This window comes from Oryctolagus cuniculus, chromosome 12 (assembly GCF_964237555.1).
Source record: "Oryctolagus cuniculus chromosome 12, mOryCun1.1, whole genome shotgun sequence".
Lineage (NCBI taxonomy): Eukaryota > Metazoa > Chordata > Mammalia > Lagomorpha > Leporidae > Oryctolagus > Oryctolagus cuniculus.
In genome coordinates, this window is record NC_091443.1 from 46,235,643 (window position 1) to 46,244,690 (window position 9,048).

Consider the following 9,048-nt stretch of genomic DNA (forward strand, 5'->3'; position numbering starts at 1 on the left):
CCTACCACCTACGTGGGAGATCTGGATGAAGCTCCCCGCTCTCAGCCCTGGCCATTGCAGCCATCTGGAGAGTGAACCAGAGGTTGGAAGACATCTCTGTCTCCCTTCCACTCTATCTATAACTCTGCCTTTCAAATAAGTAAATAAACCTCAATAACAAAATAAGCTATCGAAATTCTCACACAGGTGCCAACAGGGGAAATCCTGTATGGCAGGAGGACTTCTGTTTAAAATAGCAGGATTTTTGGTAGGCATCAGTACAAGCAAGCAGTCCAACAACAGCCATATTTCATAACTTGGGAAGAGTTCAAACAAACAGGAAGGCTGCAATGTATTTATTTTATTTTATTTTTTTTATTTTTTACAGGCAGAGTGGACAGTGAGAGAGAGAGACAGAGAGTGAAGGTCTTCCTTTGCCATTGGTTCACCCTCCAATGGCCACCGCGGCCGGCGTGCTGTGGCCAGCGCACCATGCTGATCCGAAGGCAGGAGCCAGGTGCTTCTCCTGGTCTCCCATGGGATGCAGGGCCCAAGTACTTGGGCCTTCCTCCACTGCACTCCCTGGCCACAGCAGAGAGCTGGCCTGGAAGAGGGGCAACTGGGACAGAATCCGGCGCCCCTACCGGGACTAGAACCCAGTGTGCCGGCGCCGCAGGCGGAGGATTAGCCTAGTGAGCCGCGGCGCCAGCCTAATGTATTTTGACTTATTGTCTATCAAATAAGATACAGACCACTTAGAAAACACTTGAAATTATTGATCCCTTCATCCGTCATGAAAATCGGCTTCGTGATTCCACACCCTCCTGGTATAGTGTCATCCCAATCAGTCTTCTTTGATAACTCTGAACAGGTTACTTGTCCCTGAGAATTTGTTGTCCCATTATCACACCTCAGCAATTCTTGCACCCCAGGTTTTCCTGGGTGATTCATAGTCACGTGGTTCCAATTGCTCCACATATAGATAGGCAGATGTCTCTTCTGAGCCACAGCGTTTATGACAGTATGCATGTGCGTACACAAGCACACACACAACCTGTAATACCAATAGTGATGAATATGAAATTATTCGGCCTCCACCGCACTCCTGCTCTCCTACCTCTTTGCTCTGAACGACTTTGCAGTCTCAAAATGCTGGGCCTTCTGGCCTTTGGACTTTCGAACATATTTTTCTCACTACCAAACCCAAAGTTTCCACTATTCTCTGACCTAAAGCTTTTATTAATCACTTAGGGCTCAGTTTACATTTCAACCCCCCCCACCCCACAACACCAACTTCTGAGTAAGTACTTTGCATGCACTTCATTGGCAAACACACCATGTCCCATCTTGCACTGTTCATGATATATTGTCCTTGATTTAACACTTTGTTTCCCCTTCAAAAGTGAGTTTCATGAACTCAATAATGATGTTTCATGTGTTCACACTTGCTTCATCAGTGTCCAGCCAATTTATTGCTGTTTACAGTGATCAATGAACATTTGTTGAATGAATGAATGGATGTATAAAAAGTAGAAGAGGAAATTAAGAAAATCACAAAAAAACCTTTCTTATTATTAAATACCCACCTGCACTATTTTTAAAAACTATATTCATGTACTATTCTAATTTAGAATATTTTTGAACAAGTTGCCAATCAAGTGAAAATTACAGGTGTTTCTATGAACATTGCTATAGTGTCCAGGCTAGGGGAACTCAATAAACAGAACCCCTTACAGAATCAAACCTTATCAAGTTGTGTATATAAGTGTGTAGCCACATTTTGTGTATCCTCGGCATTCACAAGGTCCACATGAATGAAGAATTACAGATGACCTTAGAATCACAGTTTTGTAATCACAAGGGAAATTATAGAACAGCAATTTAACAACCCTCTAAGAACAGAGCTCAAAGCAAACAGCAACTTAGGGTTTGTGTAATGCTATTATTCAATTTTGCAGAAACTAAAATGTGACAAAGATGGGAATCTGGAGAAACAGCAGAATAAATCATTTAATAGTAGAACAGTATTGTTTAAGGAAGTGGGGTGAAACCCAACAACCTCTGAAATTTTATTTTCCTTCTTGCTTAAGAATAGGTCATGTTAGATAAACAAAGGCTCAAATCAGTGCCCATGTGACTGACTCACAGGAGGACTGAACACGAATTAAAGTCTCTCATCTCCAGCTTTCAGTGACACCTCCATATGGTTTATCCTTTAGTGAGACCATGGAGTTCTGCTAATGAGCTTGAAAGAGTTGGCTGGTTAGTTGGCAAGAGTTACCTGCCATTAGCTATTTAGAGTTTTGCAAATCAAATTTCAGTTTCTGAGAGCCCCCTCCTCCTTCACCCCAAAACGTGAGTCATTCTCTCATTAGTGGCCTGCTTGCAGCAATCCGTAATTACAGATTGTGTCTCTGTTAATCGCTTGACAAATGATACTTCTCTGCCAACAGGTTTTCTGAACTTAGTCTAATTTGAAATCACATCAAATGATGTAAAAGTTTGATTTTGATTGCCTACTTCACTCTTGTAGATTTATAATCTGGATTTTAACTTTTGTTTTCTTCTCCTAAAGGAATCCAATACAACTTGCATTTCACAGATAGTTTTACTGTGGAAGTAGTTTTTGAGGTATGCATAGATGTGCATTAGAACTGTATATGCTTTATGTGCCAGTGTTTTTTTCCAGCTAAGAGGATATTTGACAAGATTCAGTCCATAAATTGCTTTAATGTGCTTTCAGTTTCATAATTTACATCTTTCTACATCTTGTGCCCCTCCCCCTATACCCCCGAGTTGGGGGTGGGGTACTGGTGGAGTAAAGAATACAAAGTGCTACAAAAAATGTCTTTTAGTGAGCCTGGCAGCACCCTCAATTTTTCCAGGCAGGCCTTCATTTCAAACAAAAGACCGGAAATTATGGCTGTCTGAAAATCTAAGAACAAGAGCAATAGTACGTATGCTCCGGCTTTATAAATAAGAAAAGGACTATATAGTACATAAGCAACTGCACTCACAAAGCTCTGGGCTCTTCCTTATGCTGGGGTCTATGTGACATCATGTGATTCCAACGCCTAATTTGCCTCGTTACCCCACCCATATATGGCTGTGACTTGGATGCTGAAACAGTGAGTCTAAATTAAGCACACGCCCTAACTTTGCAAAGAAAGTACTAAGGTTCTGGCATGTGTTTTAGCAGAGCAAAAGATACACCCTTAATTCCCTTAGTCTTAGTTTAGGTTGTCAGCTTTGGAGGCTTTTCTGCCCTCTGTTTTTCATTGCATTCCTATTGTTTATCTCAGTGCATTTTAATACTAAGACCCTGGTCCTTCCAATGACAAAATCCCATAGGGCATTATCATTGTGGAGAAGAAAATAAATGACTGCGCCTTTTGTTTCCTTTCACTAAAGAGCATTCTGCTTGCAATTCAGATTGAACAGAAAGACTGCCATAATCAAAAGCACAGAAGGTCAAGATGGTAGTACCTGAAAATGTACAATGGCATCTCTTTTTTTTTTTCACATAAATAGGGATTGCAATTTAGAGCTATCTTCACTTACTGTTGTCCCGAAAGAAACGCAAGCTTGTACGATATAGGGAAGAAAGTTGGTAAAATTTAAAAACTACAATTTTAGTTTCTTAAACTTAATCTGAAAACTGACAGTTATTGAATCATAATACAGGAAGAATTTCCCTAGTTTTAGCGTGCAGTGTTAGAAAATAGATAGCTGATTGCTCGACAAAAGTACAAAGTGGGCGGAAATAAAAAAAGAATGAATGCCTCCTGAAAAGAATTAATCTAGACTACATGTTGCACGCACATACATTAATAAATTAACATTGTTTTAGCTTTATTTCCATTGGCAAAACTCTCTTCCTATACTCAAGGGTAAAATGGCCAAGAATGATGGCCTGACAAACACAGTTTCAGAGTTTCTAAATATTTTCATGAATCGAATAAAGTAACCTGTACCATAGCTACACAATACTACATTTCCCAAAGTTGGGCTACTTTATTAGTACAGTTCTTGATGAACAGACCCCCGAAAATCTCTTATTTAAAACCATGTTGAACAAATGTTTTTGAAATGAACATTGTGGCGCAACTTCCAAGGTTTCTAGCTCTTTATCTAATTATCTTCTTTTTGATGGTACCAATGTAGGCTCTTGGGTTTTTATTAGACTAAATTAATCATATCGCTAGACAGAATGTTGCTGGCTCGGTGTGTAAGAAATTTATTCCATTTCTTTTCTTTATTTTCTTATGTTCAGACCTCCCAAGGAAATATGTCTGTATTTAGCATCTCATGGAGGAAGGAAGATTTTCAGAATAAATCAACAAAGAATATTTTATCATATCAGCCTGATGTTACACAAGCAGGTGACAATGTTTGATTTGGTTTTCCAGGCTGGAATAATTATGAAAAAAATCTGGATAATGGTCTCCAATCCCTTTCTTGATTCAGGTTTTCGTCCAGTTGCCACTTCTTCAGAGAAATGTTTTCTGACCATGTTTTCTAAAGCCCAGGCCCCCTTCCAGAATCTTTCTCTTTTCTCTTACTCTGCCTTATTGTGCATTCTGTATGGTAACATCACCTGACATTATTGTTTATTTACTTGTCATTGGTGTCTTCATCCAGAGCTTGAGCTGCATGAGGGCACAGCCTTTAACCTTTGGGTTCATCATTGAGGCAATTGCACCTAGAACAGCCCCCCAAACCCAACAGAGGTTCAGCATAGATCTATTGAATGAGTGGATGTGTGCACTATCTTAGATATGCAAAAACCGGTGCACATCATTTTGAAAAATTGTACATGTTTTGACAAAACATTTGTCCTGTAACCTGTTACAATCTCCGTGGATATCTAGGTCAGGTCTGAATACATGGAAACTTAGAATGTTGAGTGAAAATATGATTTAACATGACATCATATTCTATGAACTCTTCAGGGGAAATTGCATTCAGGTTTTGATAAAAGGAATAATCTTTTGAGAAATGCATTTGCTTTTGTTTAACCATTTGAATGACTAGTTGATCAATTTACCTTTTTAATTCACTTAAGAAATAATAAATGTGTGTCCTACTTTATGAATAATGCTTTTTTAGTTAGCCTAATTAAGAACTCTGTTGTGTGACCTCAGCTGTTTACTTTCTATCACTTCTCATGTGTGTTTCCTCGATATGTTAGGCACTCAGGGAGTCAGAGCAGTGGCCAAAAGGAGAGCTCTGGAACCAGATGGCGGAGACCAATTCTGAGTTTGCTGTTCCCTGGGGGCCGATCTTAAGCAAGTTGGTAAAAACAAACAAACAAACAAAAAACCCCTCTATCTTCATTTCCTCAATTTCAAAATAATGATCCTAGGAGTAAGGACATCACAAACACTCTCCTCTGTGGAACTGTTAGGAGGATTCAATCAGTTAAACTACGTGAAGTACTCGCAACTGTGCCTGGCATATGGTGAAGACTTCATAATGCAAGCTATCCTTTTTATCAAGCACTTCGAATTCTCTCTGGAACTAAGTAAGACGAAATGAAATTTGGAAACACTTTGCGAAGTGCTGCAGAGTCGAAGACGAACGAAGTAAACACACACAGACATTTTGCGTGTGGTACGGGACACAGATAGAGTGACTGTGCTCTGAGATGTCACACAGAGGGTGACCCCCAGGCTACCGAATGAGAAGAGCTGGAGAGAACAGGAGCAGGCACAGCGATGGGGAAGAGCCTCCGTTGCGTCAGGAGTCAGAATATGTCTGGAGAGGAGGAGGCTTGGTGCCTTAAGGGGGTGGCAGAGGTGGCTAAACTGGCAGGCCTGGGCCCAGTCTCAAACCTGTCAGTAGTCTTAGTTCCTGCACATTCCTCTATGACCTAACTCTGTCTGAACTGGGAAGAACCTCCTCTCATTCATTTCCTTTCACCAAAGCCAGAAGCCAACCCCTACTAGGAAGGTCGACCCTGGACTTGGTCGGACTCGTCCCCGGTGTGCTTGAGAAACTTTTCCCTTAAAATTGACTTGTGTGTAGCTGGTGCTCCTGATCCCCATGGGAGGTGCCATTTCGATAAGGGGCCCGGAGTCTCAGCAGCGTCACTTCGTGAGGGAGCTTTCCTTTTACCTTCCTGCTTCTCACTCTGCACTCTAACCCACTGCCTCCAGAAGGAAGTCCAGGTGTTGGCGCTTAGGAAGCTCTTTGAGTCATTTTCTGTAGTAATTTATTCCATATGTTTATTGCCCTGTGTGCAAAATAATTTCATCAAGTTCTTTTTTTTTTTTTCTTTTGTCACTGCATTCAAATCAGCCAGCAGTATTTCGATCCATGAGTAACACTTTTTAAAACACTGACTCCCTCGCTGGGGGAAACCAAGGGATGTTGCAGCACATGAACAGAACAAGGAGAAAAGAACAACAAGCAATTGGGAGTTGATGACATTAGTTTAAGAGGAAAAGAGAATTTCAGGAACACCTAGCAGGGGTTGGAGGAGCAGCTTTGCTCAAGTTCTTATGATATTTTACATTTCCCCAGGGTGTCAATTTTATGAAACAAAGTGACGGGCTGATTTCTATCACTTGAGAAGCTGTGTTAAAAAATTTTGATGCACTGGCAACAGCAAAAATTGTTATGGTAGGAATCAAATTGGTGCTTCCTTGCTGAAAATGAACGAAGCACTAGTGCCTGTCAGTTTTCTTTCTGAGCTCTGCTTTTCAAACTTTAATTTGAAAGGGTGGGAGGAGGTTTAATGGAAATCTGAATTGCTGTTAGAAGAGGACTGTATTTTAAACTTTGATTTCATCGTTGTCTCTATGTTCGGAAGAAAATTATTCTTTATACTGAGAAGTGAAAGCACTGTCAGTTCTAAATCTATTAATGAGGGGATAAAGGAGAAGGGAAAGAAAGGGGGGTGCAGTATGTACAAAGTGAATGGATTCTGTAATTAGTAAACAAAATTTTTATTTCTAAATCAAAGCACTCAACTTTATATTGCAATATGAAAGATCTTAAATGATTTATCTTTTAAAATCATCAAAATATTGCTTTTTAATCCACTTCTGTTTATATCTTCTTACCATGAAGCTGAAGTTTACTAACAAACATGTCACTCATACCCTTTAGTTCAGGAAACTCTGGCTAAAACAATTGTCATTGTCATTTTTAACTGCTGCTTTCCCTCTAGGGAGAGAAGACCCTTATACAACAGAGAAGACGATAACCACTGGATTCATTCTCCTCATGAAAAATTCAGAGTTTCTGGATGCCAGTTTTCTGTTTGGAATGTCACCAACTATATATACTGAGAGTTGATGATTGAAAACCATTATCACTCTAACAACAATCGTAACTGATATGTTGAGCCTTAGTTAAGAGTCAGGCACCATGCTTAGCACTGGTTGTACATTATCTCAACGGGCTCTCTCAATCACTCTAGGGCATCATTTTTAATTATTAGCCCCATTCTACAGATAACAACAGTAAGGCGTAATCAGAATAGCTGGCACATGGCAAAAATGGCATTCAATGCCAGCTCCATCATTATTCAGATCTTAAACTTGTAGCTATTTTAAGCTTTGCCCAAAGGTATATTACAAGTATTGTATTTCAGAGATGATTTTTATTATACAAATAATGGAATCTGTCTCATAACTTTCTTAAAATGTTCCTTTGAGGCTGAAATTTTCTATACTTGGTGTCCATCCAACTATGTGGTGGCAGGAGGCAAAGAAAATACAGCAAGTTCTGGTAGAGGCAGAAACAGATTTTAGGATTCTGTTTAGATTTTGAGACAGGCTGAAGCCTGGACCGGAATCCAAAGCCTGTTGAAACACAGTTGCCTCTTCTTAACAGCATGGATTAAGAATTTCCATAGAAACTTAACTCAAGCACAAAACCTGACCCAGAGCTAAATAAATGAATAAATAAAGCAGCTTACACTTACCATTTGGTTCACGTTGGTGTTTGGATCATAGGCTTGTTTATGTTGGGTTTCTCCATTCCATGAGTAGTGGGTTGCACTTCTCTAAACCTAGAGCAGGCAAGAACATTGACTCCTTCCTATGTCCATACTGAGGGACCCTAACTCTGTTTTTCACTTCTAGATTAGAAGAAGGTCATGAGGTCTAGCCCAAAATTTGTAGGCTTAATATGGTATCATATCAGCCCCCTAAATATGTGAGAGCATTGTGTCATTCTTAAATGTCACCCTCTCCTCCATCACCTCTGGTACCCTGCCCTCACCTGTATGTTAGGTCAAGAGATGTTTATGCATTTGTGCCTAGAATCTGGCTCATGTGAAGTTGGGGTACTTGATGAACACTGTATGGAGGAGGTCTTCTTATCAAATAAAACAGACAGAATATCAGATCCTTGCTTATGGCTTCCCTTCATTTCCTTCCTAGACATCTTTTGTATTTTCTTTTTATATCAAAGTTCAGGGCTGCTATAAAGAGTTGCTTTGAATATACCAAGATCGTGCCTAACTGCATCAGTGTCTACCTTTTACCTGACTAACTCTCTTGCTTGTTACTGCTGCTTCTTGTAGATGATTCTTCTATTGCACTTACCAGTTTGGTTTATGTTCATTTGATTTTAAGTTAGTGTCTTCCACTCAACCCTAATATTTCTGAGGTGCTTGATTCAACTTTATAGTTCAAATACACAAGACAGGCATTCATTAAATGTGTGTTCACTATGCCAGGGAATGCAAAGAATCGAAACCACCCATTTTTACACAACTTAACATTTCCCTCACCATAGTACATCAAAAAATAAGGTGATCCATTTCTTCACACTCAAATAATACATGCATAGTTAAATATGCACATATTTATACATTTCCATTGTTTATTAGAAATAAAAATAAAATCCCACAAGTACTTCAGCAAATGCTTGTTAATCATGTACTATGTACCATCTTCTAAGTAAAGACTGGTGAACAAAGTTAAATATCCTAACCCTCAGGGAACGTACATCTTGGAAAACAAAAGGTAGACAATAAAAATAAATATAAGAAATACCTGATGTAGATGGAATGCAAGGTGGAAAGTGCTATAGAAAAAAAACTTAGAAAGGTAA